The sequence below is a fragment of the Bufo bufo genome, chromosome 1 (assembly GCF_905171765.1).
Source record: "Bufo bufo chromosome 1, aBufBuf1.1, whole genome shotgun sequence".
Lineage (NCBI taxonomy): Eukaryota > Metazoa > Chordata > Amphibia > Anura > Bufonidae > Bufo > Bufo bufo.
Genome location: NC_053389.1, coordinates 807850941 through 807876786, shown reverse-complemented (window position 1 = coordinate 807876786; position 25846 = coordinate 807850941). Strand labels below are relative to the sequence as shown.

The window sequence follows — 25846 nt, the reverse complement described above, 5'->3', positions numbered from 1 at the left end:
CTCAGGAATGCTGAACATCCACTGATGGTCGGCTTCACAGATGTCCTCTTTTTCAACTTGCCATTTTTGAGCGGCGTCCCTGCCACTTTCTGCCGCTGATTGCCAATGCTGTCTGCTGCCTTCCGCTGCTCCCTTGTTGGCCTGCCGATGCCTCCTCCTTCTGGATCTTCCAGCTGCCGCCGCTTCCCCTCCTAGGCTCTCCCCGACACGGCACCTCCTGAAGCTGGCAGAAGTAAAAGCGCGCCTTGCCCTTCTAGCTCTTTTGCTGGGCAGCGCTTCAAACCCCGCCTCCGCCAGCATTTCCACCACCGGCTCTGCTTCCTAATTCTCCTCCGGCGCCAGGTGAAGTTCCACTTTCTCTGCTGAAGACACTTCAGGCTGGGCAAGACATCGCCGCAGCCACTCTTCGCCACACGCCGAATCCGCCTTTAGGATCAATTGCTTCAATAAGTCTTCCATCTTCTGCGCTGGTCCAGGTCTTCTTAAACTGACAGCACATAATAGCGATGTCCTCTCTTTTAAACCTGCAGGTTGCCCACTGCAAGAGCCTTCTACCAATCAGCTGATCCACTTTTTCCCGCTGCTGGATGACTGAACCAATGGACAGCTGACCCAGTAGAAGCTGTCACCAGGCAGAAGAACACCTGAACCACCTGAAACCGGATTCTCCTCAGGTAAGGCCATGAAGAAAAACTAGAAGGGGGGGGGAGAAAACACCACAGCACCGCATAGGCCAAAACAATAAAACCACTACTTGAACGAACACCAAAACAAGTGACCGTGTCACTTACAGCCAATGCATACGCTCTGGGGGGCCACACATTTCGTACCATGTAGGAATGGCTGAAATGATTGCACAGCTTTCTTGACTTTGCCAGAACTGTGAGAGAGACAGTAAACTTTTTCAAGAAACATTGGACCACAAGATTAACCCCTTCCTGACCCATGACGTGATAGTACGTCATGGCGGCAAGTGAATTGCCGCATTTTGACGTACTATTATGTCATTGTGACCAAAGCGGTGCCCGCCCAATATTGCAGAGGCTTGGCAGTCACTGATAGCCGGGCCCCTGCTGCATCCGCTGGCAGCACTATAAACGACAATGCTGGCGTATTAACCCCTTCTATGCCACGGTCAACGCTGACAGCGCCATAGAAGGGCTTTGCGGTCAGTGAAGGAGCCCATCGGGTCCCCTTCAATGCAGAGATGGTTGAGAAGGCAACCCGATGCCTTGCTAAGGCATAAGGACCTGACTTCTATGGAAGCCGAGGAGATCCATCCCCAGGCCCGGTCTCCTAGGCAACCTGTTCGTGTATTACTCTGTGTAATACACTAACAGGCAATGCATTACAATACAGATGTATTGTAATGCATAGCAGAGGGGATCAGACCTCCCAAAAGTTGAAGTCCCAGAATGGGACAGGAGTACAGTAAAAAAAAAAGTAAAAAAAGTGTTTTTAATAATAAAAAATAAAGTTTCAAGTAAAAAAAAGGAAAAAACACCCCTTTCCCCTGATTTTATAATAAAAAATAGAAAAAACAGACATATTAGGTATCGCTGCTTCAGTAATGATCGGCTCTATAAATATATCACATGATCCAGCCCGTCCGATAAACACCGTAAAAAATTAAAATAAAAACTGTGTCAAAAAATTAAATTTTTGTCACCTTACATCACAAAAAGTGCAACTCCAAGCGATTAAAAAGGCATATGCCACCCAAAATGGTACCAATAAAACCGTCACCTCATCCGGCAAAAATTTAGCCTCTACATTAGACAATCGCCCAAAAAAAAATATATATATATAGCTTTCAGAATATGAAGACACTGAAACATCTTTTTTTTTGTTTCAAAAATGCTTTTATTGTGTAAAACTTAAATAAATATGAAAAAGTATACATATTAGGTAGTGCCACATCCGTAACGACCTGCTCTATAAAAATATCACATAACCGAACCCCTAACCCCTATCACATAACCTAACCAGGTGAACGCTGTAAGAATAAATAAATAAAAACTGTGATTTTTGTGGTCACCTTCCCCCATAAAGCGTAATAATGAATCATCAAAAAAATCATATGTACCCAAAAATGGTACCAATAAAAATGTCAACTCTTCTGGAAAAAAACTAGCCCCTGCACAAGACAATCGGCAGAAAAAAAACAAAAAAACATGGCGTTCAGAAAATGGAGACACAAAAACATAGTTTTTTTCAAAAAATGCTTAATTATGTAAAACTAAAACAAACTGTTCAATAAAATAGCACATGATGAACAAAAAATAAAAACGGTGCCAAAACAGCAATTTTTTTGTTACCTTGCCTAAAAAAAACGTAATATAGAGCGATTAAAATTCATATGTACCCCAAAATAGTACCAATCAAACTGTCACTCGTGGTTTCCAAAATGGGGTCACTTTTTGGGAGTTTCTACTGTAAGGGTGCATCTGGGGGGCTTCAAATGGGACATGGTGTCTAAAAATCAGTCCAGAAAAATCTGCCTTCCAAAAACCATGCGGCGCTTCTATTCTTCTGCGCCCTGCCGTGTGCCCTTACATCAGTTTACAACCACATGTGGGGTCTTTCTATAAACAGCAGAATCAGGGTAATAAATATTGAGTTTTGTTTGTTTGGCTGTTAACCCTTGATGTGTTAACGGAAAAAAATGGATTAAAATGGAAAATTTGCCAAAAAAGTTACATTTAAAAAATCTTTAATTCTTGTGGAACACCTACAGGGTTAACAAAGTTTGGAAAATCAGTTATGAATACCTTGAGAGGTGTAGTTTCTAAAATGGGGTCATTTATTGGTGGTTTCTACTATGTAAGCCGCACAAAGTTAAGAATTGCCTCTAAAATTCTAAGCCTTCTAACGTTGAAAAAAAAATGACATCTACAAAATGATGCCAACATAAAGTAGACATATGGGGAATGTTAAGCAATAAATATTTTATGAAATTTTTGTTTCAAAAGCAGAGAAATTAAAATTTTGAAAATTGCAAATCTTTAAAATTTTTGGGTAAATATATTTTTTAAATATAAATTAAGGTGAAATATATTGACTCAGCTTTATGACTGTCATGAAGTACAATGTGTCACGAGAAAATAATCTCACAATGGCTTGGATAAGTAAAAGCGTTCCAAAGTTATTACCACATAAAGCGACACAGCGACACAGGTCAGATTTGCAAAGAAATAGCCTGGGTAAGTGGGTGAAAACTGACCCGGGATAGAAGGGGTTAACCCCTTAAGGACCCATGACGTACATGTACGTCATTTCTGTCAGGGACTTAAAGACCCGTGACGTACATGTACTTCATGGTGATCGGGCGGGTGCAGGAGCTGTGCCCGCCCAATCAGCGGCAGGGGTCCGGCAGTCACTGATAGCCGGACCCCTGCTGCATGCACCGGCATTAATGAAATCACAGATGCTTGCGCATAAACCCTCGATGTGCCGCGGTCAGCGCTGACCGCGGCACGTGCGATGTCAGGCGGGGATTAGAGCTGCCATCGGGTCCCCGTGCTGCTGTTACGGGGACCGGATAGCAGGGAAGGCAGCGCGATGCCTTTCTTAGGCATCGTGGCTGCCTTCTGGGGGATGGTCTGTGAGATCCAGCCCCCTGGATCTCACAGGCAGGAAGCTGTATGTGTAATACACACTGTATTACACTTACAGACAATGCATTCCAATACAGAAGTATTGTAATGCATTGTAAAGGGGATCAGACCCCCAAAAGTTGAAGTCCCAAAGTGGGACAAAAAATAAAGTGAAATAAAAGTTGAAAAAATTAAGTTTTTTCCCCCAAATAAAGTAAAACATTTTTTATAAAAAATAGGGAAAAAAAGAAAAGTAGACATATTAGGTATCGCCGCATCCGGCTCTATAAACATATCACATGACCTAACCCCTCAGATGAACACCGTCAAAAAAACATGCTAAATAAACAATTTTTTGGTCACCTTACATTACAAAAAGTGCAACACCAAGCGATCAAAAAGGCATATGACCCCCAGAATAGTACCAATCTAACCGTCACCTCATCCTGCAAAAATTGAGCCCCTACCTAACACAATCACCCAAAAAAATAAATAAATATGGCTCAGACTAAAACATTATTTTTTTTGTTTCAAAAATGCTTTTTTATGTGAAATGTAAAAAAAATTTAAAAAATTTAACATATTAGGTATCGCCGCGTCTGTAAAAACATGCTCTAGAAAATACCACATACCTAACCCCTAAATAATAATAAAATGAAAACGGTGTCAAAAGCCATTTTTTGTCACCTTACATCACAAAAAGTTTAATAACAAGCGATCAAAAAGTCATATGCACCCCAAAATAGTGCCAATCAAAACGTCATTTTATCCCACAAAAAATGATTCCCTACCTAAGACAGTCACCCAAAAAATAAAAAATCTATGGCTATGGAGACACTAAAACATGATTTTTTTTCTTTCAAAAATGATATTATTGTGTAAAACTTAAATAAATAAAAGAAAGTATACATATTAGATATTGTACGTCCGTAACGACCTGCTTTATAAAAATATCATATGACTTAACCCCTAAGGTGAACACCGTCAAAAAAATAAAATTAAAACTGTGCTAAAAAAAGCATTTGTCACCTAATATCACTAAAAGTGAAACACCAAGCGATCAAAAAGGCATATGCCCCCCAAAATAGTACCAATCTAATTGTCACCTCATCCTGCAAAAACTTAGCCCTTACCTATGACAATCGCCCAAAAAAATAAAAAAAATGGCTCTCAGACTATGGAGGCACTAAAATGATTTTATTTTTGTTTCAAAAATGATATTATTGTGTAAAACTTAAATAAATTTAAGAAAAGTAAACATATTAGGTATCCCTGCGTCAGTAAGAACCTGCTCTATAAAATACCACATGACCTAGCCCCTCAGATGAACACCGTAAAAAATATATATATAAACGGTGTCAAAAAAGACATTTTTTTGTCACCTTACATCACAAAAAGTATAGCCAACAATCGAAAAGTCATATGCACCCCAAAATAGTGCCAATCAAACCATCATCTCATCCAGCAAAAAAAATGAGCCCCTACATAAGACAAAAAATAAAAAATAAACTATGGCTTTCAGAATGTGGAGACACTAAAAAATGCTTTATTATGTAAAACTGAAACAAAAAATAAAAAATAAACTATGGCTTTCAGAATGTGGAGACACTAAAAAAGGCTTTATTATGTAAAACTGAAACAAAAAAACAAAAGTAGTAGTCATATTTGGTATTGTCGCATCCGTAACAACCTACTCTATAAAAATAGCACATTATCTAACCTGTCAGCTGAACATTGTAAATAAAAAATACAAACAATGCCAAAACAGCAATTTTTTGGCAAATTTTCTATTTTAATCCATTTTTTCCAGTAACAAAGCAAGGGTTAACAGTCAAACAAAACTCAATATTTATTGCCCTGATTCTGTAGTTTACAGAAACACCCCATATGTGGTCATACACTGCTGTATGGCCACATGGCAGGGTGCAGAAGCAAAGGAACGCCATATGGTTTTTGGAACGCAGATTTTGCTGGATTGGTTTTTTGACACCATGTCCCATTTGAAGCCCCCCTGATGAACTTTTTTGCCACAAGAGTTAATGGCAAATGGAGATTAAATTTCAGAATTTAAATTTTTTGTTACCTTGCCTCACAAAAAGTGTAATATAGAGCAACCAAAAATCATATGTACCCTAAAATAGTACCAACAAAACTGCCACCTTATCCCGTAGTTTCTTAAATGGGGTCACTTTTTTGGAGCTTCTACTCTAGGGGTGCATCAGGGTGGCTTCAAATGGGACATGGTGTCAAAAAACCAGTCCAGCAAAGCCTGCCTTCCAAAGACTATGTGGTGTTCCTTTTGTTCTGCACCCTGCCTTTTCGCCATACAGCAGTTTACGACCATGTATGGGGTGTTTCTGTAAACTACAGAATCAGGGTAATAAATATTGAGTTTTGTTTTTGAGTTTTGTTTGGCTGTTAACCCTTGCTTTGTTACTGGAAAACATTAATTAAAATGGAAAATTTGCGAAAAAATTTAAATTCTAAAATTTAATCTCCATTTGCCATTAATTGTTGTGGAACACCTAAAGGGTTAATAAAGTTTGTAAACTGAGTTTTGAATACCTTGAGGGGTGTTGTTTCTTAAATGTGGTCACTTTTTTGGAGTTTCTACTCTAGGGGTGCTTTAGGGGGGCTTCAAATGGGATATGGTGTCTAAAAACCAGTCCAGCAAAATCTGCCTTCAAAAAACATATGGCGGTCCTTTCCTTCTGCGCCCTGCCGTGTGCCCGTTTTGCGCCCGGCCATGTGCCCGTATAGCAGTTTATGACCACATATGTGGTGTTTCTGTAAACTACAGAATCAGGGCAATAAATATTGAGTTTTGTTTGGGTGTTAACTCTTGCTTTGTTAGCGGGAAAAAAATGATTAAAATGGAAAATCTGACAAAAAATTATTGTTTGAACACCTAAAGTGTTAAGAACGTTTGTAAAATCAGGTGGTTTCTATTATGTAAGCCTCACAAAGTGACTTCAGACCTAAACTGATCCTTAACCACTTCACATCTGGGCCATTTGCCCCCTTCCTGACCAGGCCTAATTTTGCAAATCTGACATATCTCACTTTATGTGGTAATAACTTTGGAACGCTTTTACTTATCCAAGTCATTCAGACATTGTTTTCTCGTGACACATTGTACTTCATGCTAGTCATAAATTTGAGTCAATACATTTCACTTTTATTTATGAAAAAATCCCAAATTTACCTAAAAATTTTGACAAATTCCCAATTTTAAAAAATTCAATTTCTCTGCTTTTAAAACAGAAAGTGATACCTCATAAAATATTTATTTTTTAACATTCCCCATATATCCACTTTATGTTGGCATTATTTTGGAAATGTAATTTTATTTTTTTAGGACTTTAGAAGGCTTAGAAGTTTAGAAGCAATTCTTTAAATTTTTAAGAAAATTGCCAAAACCCACTTTTTAAGGACGAGTTCAGGTCTGAAGTCACTTTGTGGGGCCTACATAGTGGATACCCCCATAAATTACCCCATTGTCGAAACTACACCCCTCAAGTTATTTAAAACTGATTTTACAAACTTTGTTAACGCTTTAGGCATTCCACAAGTATTAAACGAAAATAGAGATCAAATTTTAAAATTTCACTTTTTTGGCAGATTTTCCATTTTAATCCAATTTTTTCTTTAACACATCGAGGGTTAACAGCCAAACAAAACTCAATATTTATTACCCAGATTTACAGAAACACCCCACATGTGGTGATAAACTGCGGCACACGGCAGGGTGCAGAAGAAAAGGAGCGCCACATGGTTTTTAGATGCCATGTCCCATTTGAAGCCCCCCTGATGCACCCTTACAGTAGAAACTCCCAAGAAGTGACCCTATTTTGTCAGCTAGGGGAAAAGGTGCCAGTTTTATTGGTACTATTTTTGGGTACATATGATTTTTTGATCATTCATTATAACACTATGGGGCAAGGTGACCAAAAATGCGGTTGTTTTAGCAGTTTTTATTTATTTATTTTTACAGCGTTCACCTGTGGGGTTCGGTCAAGTGACATTTTTATAGAGCAGATCGTCGTGGATATGGTGATACCTAATATGTATACTTTTTCTTATTTATTTAAGTTTTACACAATAATAGCATTTTCGAAACAAAAAAAAAATGTTTTAATGTGTCCATGTTCTGAGAGCTATAGTTTTTTTTTTTTATCGATTTTATTATTTAGGGGCTCATTTTTTGTGGGATGAGGTGACGGTTTTATTGGTACCATTTTGTGGGACATACGCTTGTTGATTACTTGGTGTTACACTTTTTGTGATGTAAGGTGACAAAAATGGCTTTTTTTGACAGTTTTTCTATAAAAAAAATAATTGGGGTGTTTTTTGGACTGGGTCGATCATGTGATATATTTATAGAGCCGACTGTCACCGACGCGATAATACCAAAAATGTCTATTTTATAATTTTTTTTCTATTTTTAAAATTATTTATTTTAATTCCTTCTTTTTATATGTGAAGCGCCGGCCTGAGATAGAAGTGTGGAGGGGTATTGAAAGCGGCGGTTTTAGATCTATTGGGAGCGAGTACTTGAAAGATGGGTTTATTTGTTTTATGTATTTTGATACTGTGAATCTGTTTACTTTTATTGAAACTATTTATACACTTCTTTTATGATAAATTTTGATGTATTTTTGAATTGTATATTTAGATTGTAACAAAGGAGGTGTGACCCTAAGTGGTGACACAGGTAAACGGTGTGCCTTTTAATGGTATTTAAGATTGGTTTCTGATGCTAAGATATTCGCTCCTGACGAAGCGTGACAGCGAAACCCGGGTCGGGCGATACCGAAGTGTGCATACCATTGTTTTATGCGTTTTTTTTCAGAGATACTGTTGTAAGTACAATAAATCTTTGCACGTGATGGTGGCAGTCTGGGCTTCACTATTGTTGCAACCTTTAATTACCCACAGGAGTGTTGGAGAGAGGAGGGATCCTCAGGTATACCCCTTGCAGATCCTTCCCCGTGCCTTTTCTAACCCGTACCAAGAAGGGAGGAGGTGTATCAAGCAGCGCGGTTTTCCACTTTCTTGATTTACTTGCTTCTGTGATCTTCCCACATCGCATTGAAAACCTGCAGCGCAAGATTACAGATACAGATACGTATACTACAGATTTTTTTTACTGTGAATAAAAGTAGCCTAAGCCGTCTAACGTCCCGAAAATAGAAAATGTAATTTACAAAATGATCCAAACATGAAGTAGACATATGGGGAATGTAAAGTAATAACTATTTTTGTAGGTATTACTATGTATTATAAAAATAGATAAATTGAAATTTGCTAATTTTTCAAAATTTTTACTAAATTTGGTATTTTTTTATAAATAAAAATGTAAATTTTTGACTCAATTTTACCACTGTCAGAGCTGCTCCTTCCTTCCACTTCCCGCCGGGCCGTGCGCCTGCAAACCAGAATTGACTGGTGTGGCCCGAATCTATAGGCAGCATGTGACGTCAGAACACTCTGCGCAGTGACTTGATTCGGATGATCGGATCATGTGAGTATATTAGAAGCTCTCTCTCACTATATTCTCAGGGGGGGACAATTAACCCGTTGCACCCCCTCCCCGATCCGCCAGTGCTCACAACCTTGCTAACTTGGAGCTGGCGGGGAGACAGGCAGGGTGTGCGGTGCTTAAGCAGCCGCTCGCCTGTGTGGCTGCTCTTGTCAAGGCAGATCAAGTCCAACACGGCATAGCAGCGCTTAACCTGACATAAGTGATAGGTGATGTACCTGGCCCTCCATAGAAAAGTGAGGCGGAGGCTTCCACCCAGCAGTGAGCCCGGTGACGTCACCAGCACTAATGGGCCAGCTTGTAAAACGACTAGGGCAGCGTTAAAGCCCGGCCATTAGAGCCGTTACGTCACCGGAAAAATTGCTAGCAGTGTAAAAAAATACAAGCAAAAAAAGCCCTTGCCCTGCCTGATACAGCACAGGGCAAAGGAGAGCATCGGAGTATGAAATGCTCAAATGCTTAAATCAGGAGGGGGGCATGTCCGAGTTCAGCTCTGAACATGGATAAGCCCTTTAAAAGAAAACAGAAAACTAATGGCCCATACGGGGATCGAACCCGCGACCTTGGCGTTATTAGCACCACGCTCTAACCAACTGAGCTAACCGGCCAGCTGTCTGCCTAATGGGATCTCCCTCTATATTATCTGGTGACATGATCCAGGAGGAAAACACAATCCATATTATCTGGTCACATGATCCAGGAGGAAAGCACAATCCCCATTATCTGGTCATATAATCGAAGAGGAAAGCACAATCCCCATTATCTGGTCATATAATCGAAGAGGAAAGCACAATCCCCATTAGGGTGGGTTCACACTAGCGTTATGGAGTCCGTTATGGCTTTCCGTTATAACATGGTTATAACAAAAAATAACGGAATCCATAGGAAGGAATGCAAAACGGAAGCTTTTAAGAGGCATTCCATTTTGTTCCGTCCTAATAGAAGTCTATGGGAAAACATAAGGGAAACCATTTGGATCCCGATATGCAAGACGGAAAGCAAAGTGCTCTCGACAGGACTTTGTTTTCCGTCTTGCATAACGGGACCCAGACGGATCCATTATGCTTTCCCATTGACTTCTATTAGGACAGAGAGCAAACGGAATGCCTTTTAAAGGCTTCCGTTTAGCATTCCGTCATAATGCAAGTCTATAGGCAGCAAAACGGATCAGTCCTTCCGTCTAAAGGATTCCGTTATTTTCCGTTATAACGGAAAGCCTAGCGGACTCCATAACGCTAGTGTGAACCCACCCTTATCAGGTCACATGAGCCAGGTAGCATTCACAGAAGGCATTTCTATTACACTAACCCCACAGTCTATGAGACAGTAACCATGACAACACCCCCTTCCTCTGCTCTTTTCACACTGATATGATCGCCAGCAGGCTTGGGCTCAGAATGTCACACACCCCAAGTTGTCGGTTCAGGGCGGTGTCGGAGTTCGGTGTAATCACACACTCAGCCTCCTCCATTCATCATGTCTGTTTCTCCCAGAGGAGGAACAGGTAAGGATTGACCTCACTGACAATACCCCCACACCGCTCCCAGCAGCCGCCGCCCGTCCCGCACTCTTCATCGACCTCAGGGCGAGGACGCCGCTTCACACTCACCGCTGTACGATAGCATCACAATGAGCGCGGGCTGCGGTCACGTGACGCCTCGGTCACCCACGTTACAAACCGTCACTCTCTGTCTCCTCACTCGGCTAATAAAGACCTATTGAAAACGTCTCATTTTGCTCAGCAATCGCTTTGCCCATAATGCACTGCGACTTGTGATTTGCATATAGTCTTTACGCGTTGACGTCAGTAAAGGGCATTACGTCACTGCACTGACCATTTGGCCATATTACAAGAGGGCATCCCTAGGTCACAGCGTCCTTCCGCCATATTAGAGAAGGGCATGATTCCTGTTATGTGACTGTGAAGTATATTCGGCCATCTTATAAAAGGGCATTCGTTTCTATAGGGACTTGCAGCAGAGCGGCTTCTTTAGGACACTTCTGTCTCTGCAACACAGAAGGGCAGTAGCTTAAATCCGGCATTAGTTTTATTGCTGACGCTAGGTGCGGCCATATGAGCCCCTTAGTGCAAAATGTCATGGCGCCCTCTAGTGATTGTCACAAAAGTTCTGCATTTTTTTCAGACAATTTCAATGGGCAGCGTTGCCCTTAGCGCTCGCTGTGAAGTCATGCCACATTTGGTGGTCGCTGTGTCACGGAGTGATGGTTGTAAGGGGCAAGGCATGAACGCTGGATTTCTCCATAGCAATCATTAAGGTTCTGGCTTTCATGTCTCATTGGCCCGTAAAAAAATGAAAGCAACGTCCTGATTGGTTCGTGGGGGGGGCTCCTCTGATTATCCCTTTGGCCAATTTTGATAACTCTCCACCAAAGGGCCATTTAGAAGCAGCCCATGAGGGGGGCTGACGCTACACAACCGGTACGCAGGTATTCACATGCAGAGTGTGAGGCTGTTTTATGGCAGTCTGTATTCTGCTGGCGAATCATACATAATGAAATTACATTGGGGAATTGATGCCATTTCACATCCTAATACATTTCCAATAAGGCATGATGAGTGGTTCAATGAATCTTTAAGGTGCAGCGGTACCCTTCTCGATCACCCTGATCACTTCTCACTGTCGGTATGGGGTGGCTTCCCCGATCCATGTTCAATAGTGATCTTAGGAGTGTAAGAGAAGAAGGCAACCTCTGTCAGCCCATTGGAACCCCAATTTGCGGTGCAGATCAATTTCTGTGATGGCCTAGAGGTCTGCCAGAGGCATCTAATGCTCCCCAGGTTGAGGTTTTCCAGCTATTGCATAACTTCTACTCCCATCATACAGCTATCAGATCATGATGGGAGTTGTACTTTTGCAACAGTGGGAGAGCCCCAGGTTGGAGATGACCAGTGTGGTATCATCATTCTCAAGAGGTGGCACCCTCACCTATAGGACATCTATGTCAAATTGGCATAAGGAGACAGGTCCTCATTCTCCAGAAGTTATACCCACACCTGTATGACATCTGTGGTATATTGGCAGATGGAGACAGGGCCTCATTCTCGAGAGGTGGGACCCACCCCTATAAGACATCTATAGCAAATCACAAGGAGAAAGGTCGTCATTCTTGAGAGGTGGGACTCGCACCTATAGGACATCTGTGGTATATCGGCAGACGGAGACAGGGCCTCATTCTCAAGAGGTGGCACCCACCCCTATAGGACATCTATAGCAAATCACTAAGAGACAGGGCCTCATTTTTGAAAGCTGGGACTCGCACCTATAGGACATCTATGGAATCTAGGCGGATGGAGACAGGGCCTCATTCTCCAGACGTGAGAACAGTACCTCTTGTGCATATAAATGTCCAAATGGGAATACCTCTTTAAAGGGAATGTGTCATCAGAAAATGAGCTATTGTTTAAATTATGTTTTAATATTAAAGAAAATTTTAAGAATTTTTGGTGAGTTTTTTCATTTTTTCCATGTTACTCTTTATATAAAAAAATTTTTTTACATAACCCTGCAAAATTCACACTGGCCACTAGGGCTAATAATTGCTCATGATTTCCTGTTCTGTACAAGTAACTTCTTAGCAGCTAACATTGCTATCACCACAGGCAGGATTACAATGACAAGTAACACCCCTGTGTATAGATAAGACAGGATCCACCATTCACAATCGGCAATTGTCAGAGCTTATCTGCTTCCTCCTGACCTCAGCACAGGTCACATGCCTAGAAGACTCTCCCATAGAAGACAATGAGGTCCCCTCCATACCGCTGTGTCTATTGACCATTTGGTGGCTCACAAAAGACCGAGTGACCAGTGTGAACACTGTAGGATATTATACATATTTTAATAATGTGATGGAAGATTTTTTTTTAAAAATATATCAAAAATGATGTTCAATATAAAAATGTGATTTAAACAATGCTGCCGACACATTCACTTAAAGGGTTTGTCCAAACATTCTTTGAGGCGGGGGCTACACGGTGACGTCAAAAAAGCCACGTAGCCTGAGTGGGTTTGGAAAAAGCCGCGGTGACGAGTTGTTATTGCCGTGAGACTACTGCAGGTGAGTTGCGGTATTACGTGGCACCCACTATAATGATTAAACCCGAAAGAAACCCTGTAGGGACACACATACACAAAATATATAAGGCTTTATTAGGTAATTAAATACAAATAATTACAACAACACATGATTGAAGACAATAATCTAAAAAAGTAAAGCAGCAATACAGATAGTGTTGCGAGAAGTAGCTCACATGCTGACTGGCGTGGTAAAGGATCCCAATATCTAAGCTTGCTCGGCACAAAGGCAATTGAGCAGTGCCAAAAAGTAATGTACAGGTCCTTCTCAAAAAATTAGCATATTGTGATAAAGTTCATTATTTTCTGTAATGTACTGATAAACATTAGACTTTCATATATTTTAGATTCATTACACACAACTGAAGTAGTTCAAGCCTTTTCTTGTTTTAATATTGATGATTTTGGCATACAGCTCATGAAAACCCAAAATTCCTATCTCTAAAAATTAGCATATCATGAAAAGGTTCTCTAAACAGGCTATTACCTAATCATCTGAATCAACTAATTAACTCTAAACACCTGCAAAAGATTCCTGAGGCTTTTAAAAACTCCCAGCCTGGTTCATTACTCAAAACCGCAATCATGGGTAAGACTGCCGACCTGACTGCTGTCCAGAAGGCCATCATTGACACCCTCAAGCAAGAGGGTAAGACACAGAAAGAAATTTCTGAACGAATAGGCTGTTCCCAGAGTGCTGTATCAAGGCACCTCAGTGGGAAGTCTGTGGGAAGGAAAAAGTGTGGCAGAAAACGCTGCACAACGAGAAGAGGTGACCGGACCCTGAGGAAGATTGTGGAGAAGGACCGATTCCAGACCTTGGGGGACCTGCGGAAGCAGTGGACTGAGTCTGGAGTAGAAACATCCAGAGCCACCGTGTACAGGCGTGTGGAGGAAATGGGCTACAGGTGCCGCATTCCCCAGGTCAAGCCACTTTTGAACCAGAAACAGCGGCAGAAGTGCCTGACCTGGGCTACAGAGAAGCAGCACTAGACTGTTGCTCAGTGGTCCAAAGTACTTTTTTCGGATAAAAGAAAATTTTGCATGTCATTCGGAAATCAAGGTGCCAGAGTCTAGAGGAAGACTGGGGAGAGGGAAATGCCAAAATGCCTGAAGTCCAGTGTCAAGTACCCACAGTCAGTGATGGTCCACTGTATTTTATCAAGGGCAGGGTCAATGCAGCTAGCTATCAGGAGATTTTGGAGCACTTCATGCTTCCATCTGCTGAAAAGCTTTATGGAGATGAAGATTTCATTTTTCAGCACGACCTGGCACCTGTTCACAGTGCCAAAACCACTGGTAAATGTTTACTGACCATGGTATTACTGTGCTCAATTGGCCTGCCACCTCTCCTGACCTGAACCCCATAGAGAATCTGTGGGATATTGGGAAGAGAAAGTTGAGAGACACAAGACCCAACACTCTGGATGAGCTTAAGGCCGCTATCGAAGCATCCTGGGCCTCCATAACACCTCAGCAGTGCCACAGGCTGATTGCCTCCATGCCACGCCGCATTGAAGCAGTCATTTCTGCAAAAGGATTCCCGACCAAGTATTGAGTGCATAACTGAACTTAATTATTTGAAGGTTGACTTTTTTTGTATTAAAAACACTTTTCTTTTATTGGTCGGATGAAATATGCAAATTTTTTGAGATAGGAATTTTGGGTTTTCATGAGCAGTATAAAACGGGGAGAGAGAGAAGACCGGGCGGCACTACCCCCACTGTTACAACTGCGTTCTGAATATCGCCGGCTGGCATATGGTATAAAAAGATCCAATAGGTGGTGCTCAGCAATAGAGGATTCAAGTAAAGTTCATGTTGCAAGAGAGAGGAGTAACAAAGTTGCGGCACTCACCAGGATACAAACGATGTCTTTATTGACTCTTCCTTAGAAGTAGTTACATGGGAGATCCAGGGGCGGACACACTGTTGCAGGCGGCGACGGCCGTTTCGCGCGTAGGATCGCGCTTCCTCAGGCCGCTCAATACGTCATGACGCAGGTAGCTAATTTATAGAGGCGGACAGGGGACGGCCGGCGCCGTCAGCCACAGCTGTTCGCCCTCAAGATACAATGACGTATGTTAAAAATCCAGACACAGCAGTGACAAAACTATGCAAAGATTAACCATAAAGGCACAAAGAATACAATTCATATACCAATGTCCACAGACATGGGACAAGTATATAAGATCATAGATAAGTACTAAGATTATGGTACAAAAAAGCCAGTATATATGATGACCATACAAACACAGGAGAAGCGTATGATGACAACATAATTCAGAAGGAACATATGGCAAGAGGCTGCCCAAAAAGTGGAGACTCATATTGAATGGTGGGTGAATAAAAGTTAAAAAACAACAGGCAGAAAACAGAGTAAGGGAAAACAAAAGATCATAATAATGATATTACTAGGAGGACAAAAACAAGTGGGTGTGTATGTAGGCAGAACAAGCGCAATCAAATCACAGAAAGACAGACATGTCATTCCTGTCATTCATGCCGGCCGGGCCCATAGCACCGGTTTGCATTATCCACCTTGCCTCCCTCTGCAGGAGTAGGCGATGCCGATCCCCCCCACGAGGGATGGGGCGGACATGCTCAACCCCCGCAAAGGAGAGGCAGCGCGGATAAGCATCATGGGCGGTGCGAATATGGTCGATAAGGCGCGGACTGCCTCTACCTGACCTAATGGAGCCCACATGCTCACGAATGCGCTCAAAAAGAGGACGTATGGTCTTGCCTACATAAAAACGTCCACAGGGACAAAAGACCACGTACACGACATAGGGCGTGCGGCAGTTAATGAACTCTTTTATTGTATGTGTAACCCCTCCAAAAAATAAATGTTTGCAACACGTATTGAGTGCACAAAACGAACAATGACCGCATTTGAAATTGCCCTTGGGCTTGCCTAACCAGGTCTCAGCCATAGGTGTAGAAAAAACACTCCTAACAAGTTTGTTCTTGAGTGTAGGGCATCTCCTAAATGCGATCAATGGTTGTGCATCCGTCACACTGTTGAGAGAAGGGTCCCCTCTCAAGAGATCCCAATTTTGATTGATCACCTGCTTCACTGTATCTGCAGCAGCACTGTATTGGAATGAAAACGCAAAACGTGATTGTGCAGAATCCGTATCTCTCTCCCTCAAAAGGGAGGTACGATCCAATTTGGCGGCCCTACGCATGGCCATAGAAACACTGTTCGACGGATAACCCCTATCCAGAAGCCTCACACGGAGCTCCCTAGCTTGCCTGAAAAAACCTTCATCTGTGTCATTAATCCTGCGTAATCGGACAAATTGTCCATAAGGAACAGCACGTTTAACTGAGGGTGGATGAAAACTGGTCTGGTGGAGGAGGGAGTTGGTGGCCGTGGGTTTACGGTAACCACTAGTATGCACAGTGCCATCCTTAACCGTGACCTGCACATCCAAAAAATCCAGAGATTCACCACCAAACTTGACGGTGAACCTCATGTTCATCTGGTTATGTGCGTTTAAATGGTCCGGTAAAAAAAGGATCCGCCCCAAACGTGTACCCCGTAGAGGACGTTATAACTTCTGGGCAACTGACTCTGAGTCGAGTTTATCCGATAGTAATGGTGTGAATTCGGGTGAAGAAACAACCCCTTTAGAAAAAGGACGAGAAGGGGGCGTTGCCGACAGTCAAGGAACAACAAGAGAAACCCGAAAGTCCACGAGGCGGAGACGCCAAGTCACCTGGCGGCAGTAGAAAATGATGAATTGGACTGTTGTATACCCACCCAGAATATTGTTATCAATCTCACGGGCTCTGAACTGCCACCGGGCTGTATCCCACTCCTCAATCGGGGGCTTGAGAGGGGAGAGGGGACCCTTCTCTCAACAGTGTGACGGATGCACAACCATTGATCGCATTTAGGAGATGCCCTACACTCAAGAACAAACTTGTTAGGAGTGTTTTTTCTACACCTATGGCTGAGACCTTGTTAGGCAAGCCCAAGGGCAATTTCAAATGCGGTCATTGTTCGTTTTGTGCACTCAATACGTGTTGCAAACATTTATTTTTTGGAGGGGTTACACATACAATAAAAGAGTTCATTAACTGCCGCACGCCCTATGTCGTGTACGTGGTCTTTTGTCCCTGTGGACGTTTTTATGTAGGCAAGACCATACGTCCTCTTTTTGAGCGCATTCGTGAGCATGTGGGCTCCATTAGGTCAGGTAGAGGCAGTCCGCGCCTTATCGACCATATTCGCACCGCCCATGATGCTTATCCGCGCTGCCTCTCCTTTGCGGGGGTTGAGCATGTCCGCCCCATCCCTCGTGGGGGGGATCGGCATCGCCTACTCCTGCAGAGGGAGGCAAGGTGGATAATGCAAACCGGTGCTATGGGCCCGGCCGGCATGAATGACAGGAATGACATGTCTGTCTTTCTGTGATTTGATTGCGCTTGTTCTGCCTACATACACACCCACTTGTTTTTGTCCTCCTAGTAATATCATTATTATGATCTTTTGTTTTCCCTTACTCTGTTTTCTGCCTGTTGTTTTTTAACTTTTATTCACCCACCATTCAATATGAGTCTCCACTTTTTGGGCAGCCTCTTGCCATATGTTCCTTCTGAATTATGTTGTCATCATACGCTTCTCCTGTGTTTGTATGGTCATCATATATACTGGCTTTTTTGTACCATAATCTTAGTACTTATCTATGATCTTATATACTTGTCCCATGTCTGTGGACATTGGTATATGAATTGTATTCTTTGTGCCTTTATGGTTAATCTTTGCATAGTTTTGTCACTGCTGTGTCCGGATTTTTAACATACGTCATTGTATCTTGAGGGCGAACAGCTGTGGCTGACGGCGCCGGCCGTCCCCTGTCCGCCTCTATAAATTAGCTACCTGCGTCATGACGTATTGAGCGGCCTGAGGAAGCGCGATCCTACGCGCGAAACGGCCGTCGCCGCCTGCAACAGTGTGTCCGCCCCTGGATCTCCCATGTAACTACTTCTAAGGAAGAGTCAATAAAGACATCGTTTGTATCCTGGTGAGTGCCGCAACTTTGTTACTCCTCTCTCTTGCAACATGAACTTTTCATGAGCAGTATGCCAAAATCATCAATATTAAAACAAGAAAAGGCTTGAACTACTTCAGTTGTGTGTAATAAATCTAAAATATATGAAAGTCTAATGTTTATCAGTACATTACAGAAAATAATGAACTTTATCACAATATGCTAATTTTTTGAGAAGGACCTGTATATAGATCAAATATAAACATAAGATAGACGTGAAGGAACATATGAGTCACACTATAATGATGTAGAAAACAGATGAGAAGCAAATCCCCGGCTGCACTTCCGCCTCTCCCCAGCAGAGATCAGTGTTCTGCTATAAATTATCTGGGATTTCTGGACAATAAATGTAATAAATAAAATCGTATAAAGTAACAAATACAAGGCACTGCTGAGATTTGAACTCAGGATCTCCTGTTTACTAGACAGGCGCTTTAACCAACTAAGCCACAGCACCAGGTACTGTTCTCCACAAAGCAGTTTCAGATTCCTCATTAACAATGATTGACTACTACTCCCAGCATTCACTTATTTGCACTATCCTTGTGGCATTTTTAAATGTACACCTGGGACAATCCTGCCAACGCAGCGCGGACACGAGCAAGATCATTCCTATGTTCACAATTCCTGAGAACTACAAGTACTCGCTGCCTCTCATCTACCCTTCACAGAGCCTCAATTCCTCCATCCAGCTGCAGAATAGTGAGTGCAGCTCTGGAGAATAATACAGGATGTAACTCAGGATCAGTAAAGGATAAGTAACGTAATGTATATACACAGTGACTGCACCAGCAGAATAGTGAGTGCAGCTCTGGAGTATAATACAGGATGTGACTCGGGATCAGTACAGGATAAGTAATGTATGTACACAGTGACTGCACCAGCAGAATAGTGAGTGCAGCTCTGGAGTATAGAACAGAATGAAACTCAGGATCAGTACAGGATAAGTAATGTATGTACACAGTGACTGCACCAGCAGAATAGTGAGTGCAGCTCTGGAGTATAATAAGCAGCATAATTAGAGTGGATTAAGGCTAGGTAAGGTATTAGCGGTATGTGGCTGCAACATGAGTAGCAGCGGTAGCAACCTGGCATGGCAGTAGATCAGCTAACATGGTTATAAGGGAAAATAATAGCATTCTTAATACAGAATGCTTAGTACAATAGGGCTGGAGGGGTTAAAAAAAAATATATATATTTAACTCACCTTAATCCACTTGTTCGCGCAGCCCGGCTTCTCTTCTTTCTTCTTCTTTGCTGTGCAGGAGGAAAAGGACCTGTGGTGACGTCACTGCGCTCATCACATGGTCCGTCACATGATCCATCACCATGGTGATGAATCGTGTGATGGACCATGTGATGAGCGCAGTGATGTCATCAAAGGTTCTTTACCCAGGTCCTGAAGACAGAAGAGATGCCGGCTGCGCAAACAAGTGGATTAAGGTGAGTAAAATAATTTTTAATTTTTTTTAACCCCTTCAGCCCTATTTTACTAAGCATTCTGTAATAAGAATGCTATAATTTTCCCTTATAACCATGTTATAAGGGAAAATAATACAATCTACACAACACTCAACCCAAACCCATGTCATGCCGATTTTTCTCACGCAAAACGCATTAAAATGTTTTGCATTCGCGCAGAAAAAGCGTGCATTTTCCCACAACGCCCCGGCATCTTATCCGGCCCAAATCCATGATGCCCATGTGAAAGAGGCCTTCGAGTGGATTAAGGCTAGGTAAGGTATTAGCGGTATGTGGCTGCAACATGAGTAGCAGCAGTAGCAACCTGGCATGGCAGTAGATCAGCTTTTTATGGGTGATGGTAGCAGTAGTAGAGACAGCTGCAAAGTGTTAATAGTGGTGGCAGTAGGGGACCCTCACCACGGAGTGGTTGCTGTAGTGGTGGTGGGTGGCAAAAACAACAGCAGATGTTATATGATACATGTTGGCAGGTAGATGGCAGAAGTTCCATGATGGTGGCTGTGGCATGATGACAGCAGCAGGTGCAGTCATCGTAAGGAACATGATGGTCGGCAGGCAAAAACATGGTAGTCAGGCAGACGGACAGTAAAAGTGGCAAGGTGATGTTTTGGACACTGGCACGAGACAACTTGGTCCGCCTTTCTAGTATGTGCAGTGTCCAGCGGGTTGGCACGTCACCGATCATGTGGTGTAACGGCAGACCGTTTAGACGCTGAAAGCCCAGGAGAGCATGTTAACACAGGTCACATAACTCAACCAATAACCAATTAAATAAGAGACCACACACTTCCTTGTGGATAAAATTAGGTTGCGTTGCTTTATTCAGGGTTACCCAAGATGAATAAATATTTGATAAATAATCCATAAATAACCATCAATGAATAAATAATTTAACCAATCGCCAAATAAATTTTTTTCCAATAACCGGCCTTCAGCAGAAGACCAGATCAGCCTCTGTACCATTTCTGAATACACCAGAAAGGCATCTGGACATGAACATTTTAAAAGGGACATGTCCCTCTTCATTCTCCATAGCAAATCCAATGTTTTGACTTTACGTATGTCATTTCCGCCCGCGTGTATAACTAAAACATTTGGGGAAGGCCATTTAAGTGTCAACATTTTAACCTCGTTTAACAGGTCCCTCCATTTTAAACCCCTTACCCCAAACCAAAAAACATGAACTTTACTACATTCAAATGATAAGTTTTCTGAGTGATTTCTCTTCATGGCTCTCTTCTGGGCCCAATAAACAAAGGAATGCCCAATAACCCAAATTATAAATTGGACACCTGCAAAACATAAGAATCGTTCTAACAATAAATCTGGTCTGACATACAATTTAAATCTACTAGAAGACCACCGACCAATCCTTTTAATAATTGAACCCTCCAGACCCATCTCAGCCACCTCAGTAGCTGCGCCTATCTGCAATGAGTGGGAGGATATTCGTAAGTGACTCATTTGCAACACCTTTAAACATTTTTTGAGCAAGAAACGAAATTGATATCTCGTTAAAGGACTAGAATCAGCATGTATTAAAAATGCACCTTGAACATCAGGCCTTATCTGCAGCCAAGCTATGACAGCAATTACTGGACACAAAAAAGAATTTGACCAACTGTTCAAGGAAACCACTTGCCCACGACTCCATTGATCTATCTTTGAACGTCTAATTTTGATATTCACCCGGCCCCTAGGAAACCGTTACGTCTGAAGCTAGCAAACTAATATTTGCCTTTTTTGAATTAGCTACCAATTCACCCACTCTAAAGGCACCAAAAAAGGCCAGTATAAAAGCTGTTTTAAACAACGCAACTACAAAACTATCCTTAGCAACATCAGGAAGAACATTTACAAATTTTTCTAACATATCCAAAGAAATGGGCCTTCTCATATCAACATTAAAATTGGCCCTGCGATACCCCTTCAAAACCTGCTTTATTATAAACATACCAGATAAAGGTGACTGACCGAATAATTTTTGAAAAAATGATACTCCCGCTATTGTTCTAGAAATATACGACACAGAATTTTTTTTTGCCATCAAAAATAGACAAACAAAAGTCCTAATTTCTAAAGACCCACGGACAGAACACATTGCTCAGCCTGACTAAATTTCAACCAATTATTCCATGCGGCTGCATATGCAGCCCATGTTCTACGCGCCACGGAATTGCAAATACTATTCATAATCAATCCCGCAGCAGGTCCCATAAATGCGGAGGACAAGGTGTCCCTGCTTGATCTGTCGACGGAGCCAACTCCCGAAACCTCATCCACTGAAAACGAGATAGAGAGTCGGCTATGTCGTTGCTCTTCCCAGCAATATACTTTGCTTTTAACCAAATGTTCAATAACATGCAACATAAAAGTAAATGTCTTAGTAAACAGATCCTCCTCTCACATTTTGAAGATAAAGTATTAATAGCAAAAACTACTCCTTTATTATCAGTAAACAGCTGAATTCTCTTGTTTGTAAAATAAGAACCCCAAATTACAATAGCTACCAAAACTGGAAACAGCTCCAACAAAACAATTTTAGAAGTAAATTTCTTCTCTACCCAAAAGGACGGCCAACTCTCCGCACACCATCTATTGTTCCAAAAGACTCCAAAACCACAGCTAGCTGCTGCATCAGTAAACAACTGTAACGCATCAGAATCTTGAAAATCCTCCTACCAACAACTCCTGCCATTGAATTTAGACATAAACTCCAACCACATAGCCATGTCCTCATTAAGAGGTCTCATTAATCTAATATGCGGATTGGGCGACCGCAAACCTCTTGTAGCAAAATACAACCGTTTTGAAAAAACCCGACCCATTGGTATAATTCTACATGCAAAATTCAATGAGCCTAGTAACGATTGTAACTCCCTTAAGGTACATTTGTTCCTGGCTAGTAACGATACTAACAGAGCCCTTATGGAATCTAACTAAACTTTGGATAACCTAAATTCCATCCTAACACTTTCAATTGCTATACCTAAGAATTCTAAACAACAACAAGGATAAACCGTTTTTTCAGACGCAATAGGAATACCAAACTGACTAGACATATTAAGAAAAAACTGTAACAACTGGAAACACAAACCCAAATCAGGAACACCAATAAACAAAAAGGCATCTAAATAATGCAAAACACCACCTTCAGGAATGTTAACTTGAACCAACCAACGTAGAAAAGAATAAAAAGACTCAAAATATGAACAAGTCTTAGAAAAACCCATAGGCAGGCATTTGTCAAAATAAAACTTACCATCAAAACTAAAACTCAAAGAGTTAAAACCCTGAGGTCCAACTGGCAAAAGCCTGAAGGCTGATTTAATACCGGCCTTTGCCAGCAAGGCCCCACGGCCAAAACGTCTTAACAAATCTACTGCCTGATCAAATGAAGCATAGGAAACAGTAGCCTCCTCCTTAGCAATTTCATCATTCAGTGAATTATCAACAGGAAAGGACAAATGATGAATTAACCTATACTCGCCCGGCTCCTTTTTAGGCACAATACCTAAGGTGATAACCGAAAGTTCTCAAAAGGTGGGGCATCAAAGGGGCATGCTATTCTACCACTATCCAACTCTTTCTTAATCCTCACCACATCCAGGTTAGGTTATCCACTAACTCTCAGCCAGCTCCCTTAAATGTAGGAATGAAAAAACCCTCTGAAAATCCATAAAAAATTAACCTAGCTTTACCACCGGTCTGGGTAGAGTTTTAGCCGAAGCAGCATTTCTGCCAACTTCACTGGAGTCCAAGCTTTTTGAAAGCTGCTCCTTAATTGATTGCAATTGAAAATTCCCTTGACTACTCCGCTTAAAACATCTGGATAAGGGATAAGTGCCCCCACAAAAGGAGCACTCATGCTTATAATGGCAGTTGTTTGACCACTTGCATGTAGATTCGTTAAAAGCAAAGCAAACCCCTTTCCTCAAATTTTGAGAAAGAGCCTGCTTTGGCGGAGGATTCTTTTGCGGGAGCATTAAATTAATCCACAGGCCAATGTCTTTAACAACCCATTTCAAAGAAGGGTGAACAGCCAGCTTTTGTCTAAACAGTTCATCATACTGGAACCAAGCCACACCACCAAAGTTATGGTATGCTTCCAGTATGATGTCAAGATGCTGAAAAAGACCACAGCATTTACCCGGAAACCTTTCACCTAGCACCGCTGCATAAATACAAAAAGCCTGCAGCCAGTTGTTAAACGAACGCAGCTTTTAACCAAATGTTCAATAACATGCAACATAAAAGTAAATGTCTTAGTAAACAGATCCTCCTCTCACATTTTGAAGATAAAGTATTAATAGCAAAAACTACGCTTCCTGGATTCATCCAGCTTCTCATCGTTTTTATCATTGCTTAAAATATGCTCCCTATTAGAAGGTAGTAACGACATCAAATCCATAAACTCAAAACGCTAAATGCGTTCCTTAACGTTTTGAGGTAAATGAAAACCCAGAGGCAAAACCTCGCATGGTAGCACCTCTTTAACACAGGCCTCAGATACCCCAAAACCCCTATCAAGCATTGGAACATTAACCCTTGATTGATTAATATTTGACGCCATTGGATGGTTAACCCAAACCCCAGATGGCGTAACCGTATTCCCTTTCTGAACAAATTCCGAAAAAAGGGAATACAGACCGGAAACAAATTTTTTGTTAGACAGTAAATTAGACATTGACTGCACATTTAATTTCTCACCGCTAGATGGCGCCTCCTGTCCAGAAACTGAGGACTGAGGAACTTTCAGCTTGAGCTTGCCAGGATAGTCACCGATGACTTCAGGTAGGCTTGCTGTGGCTGCTGTCAGGCTGTCTTCTCTCTTGCTAGACTCAGGAATGCTGAACATCCACTGATGGTCGGCTTCACAGATGTCCTCTTTTTCAACTTGCCATTTTTGAGCGGCGTCCCTGCCACTTTCTGCCACTGATTGCCAACGCTGTCTGCTGCCTTCCGCTGCTCCCTTGTTGGCCTGCCGATGCCTCCTCCTTCCGGATCTTCCAGCTGCCGCCACTTCCCCTCCTGGGCTCTCCCCGGCACGGCACCTCCTGAAGCTGGCAGAAGTAAAAGCGTGCAATGCCCTTCTAGCTCTTTTGCTGGGCAGCGCTTCCAACTCCGCCTCCGCCAGCATTTCCACCTCCGGCTCTGCTTCCTGATCCTCCTCCAGCGCCAGGCGAAGTTCCACTTTCTCTGCCTTTGCTGAAGACACTTCAGGCTGGGCAAGACATCGCCGCAGCCACTCTTCGCCACACGCCGAATCTGCCTTCAGGATCAATTGCTTCAATAAGTCTTCCATCTTCCTGATCCTGGTCCAGGTCTTCTTAAACTGACACATAATAGCGACGTCCTCTCTTTTAAACCTGCAGGTTTCCCGCTGCAAGAGCCTTCTACCAATCAGCTGATCCACTTTTTCCCTCTGCTGGAGGACTGAACCAATTGACAGCTGACCCAGTAGAAGCTGTCACCAGGCAGAAGATCACCTGAACCACCTGAAACAAGATTCTTCTCAGGTAAGGCCATGTAGCAAAACTAGAAGGGAGGGGGGGGGGGGGAAGCACCGCAGCACCGCATACGCCAAAACAATAAAACCACTACTTGAACGAACACCAAAACAAGTGACCGTGTCACTTACAGCCAATGCATACGCTCTGTGGGGCCCACACATTTCGTACCATGTAGGAATGGCTGAAATGATTGCACAGCTTTCTTGACTTTGCCATAACTGTGAGAGATACAGTAAACTTTTTCAAGAAACATTGGACCACAAGATTAACCCCTTCCTGACCCATGACGTGATAGTACGTCATGGCGGCAAGTGAATTGCCGCATTTTGACGTACTATTATGTCATTGTGACCAAAGCGGTGCCCGCCCAATAACTGCAGAGGCCTGGCAGTCAGCGCTGACCGCGGCACGTGCGATGTCAGGCGGGGATTAGAGCTGCCATCGGGTCCCCGTGCTGCTGTGACGGGGACCCGATAGAAGGGAAGGCAGCGCGATGCCTTTCTTAGGCATCGTGGCTGCCTTCTTGGGGAGGGCCTGTGAGATCCAGCCCCCTG

The 25846-nt window shown here is 42.4% G+C and overlaps 1 long non-coding RNA gene and 3 other non-coding genes across 4 annotated transcripts; 1 reads left to right on the top strand and 3 right to left on the bottom strand.

The window, feature by feature from the left end:
* The first annotated feature begins 533 nt into the window (after positions 1-533).
* LOC120987270 lies at positions 534-25223 on the top strand. The gene is made up of 3 exons (XR_005775974.1): positions 534-674; positions 24496-24573; positions 25155-25223. It is a non-coding gene; the product is annotated as an uncharacterized LOC120987270 (long non-coding RNA).
* TRNAI-AAU lies at positions 9673-9746 on the bottom strand. Its single transcript has one exon. It is a non-coding gene; the product is annotated as a tRNA-Ile (tRNA).
* Positions 10530-10665, bottom strand: LOC120987460. The gene has a single exon (XR_005776059.1). It is a non-coding gene; the product is annotated as a U8 small nucleolar RNA (small nucleolar RNA).
* TRNAT-AGU lies at positions 18681-18754 on the bottom strand. The gene has a single exon. It is a non-coding gene; the product is annotated as a tRNA-Thr (tRNA).
* Positions 25224-25846: the final 623 nt, after the last annotated feature.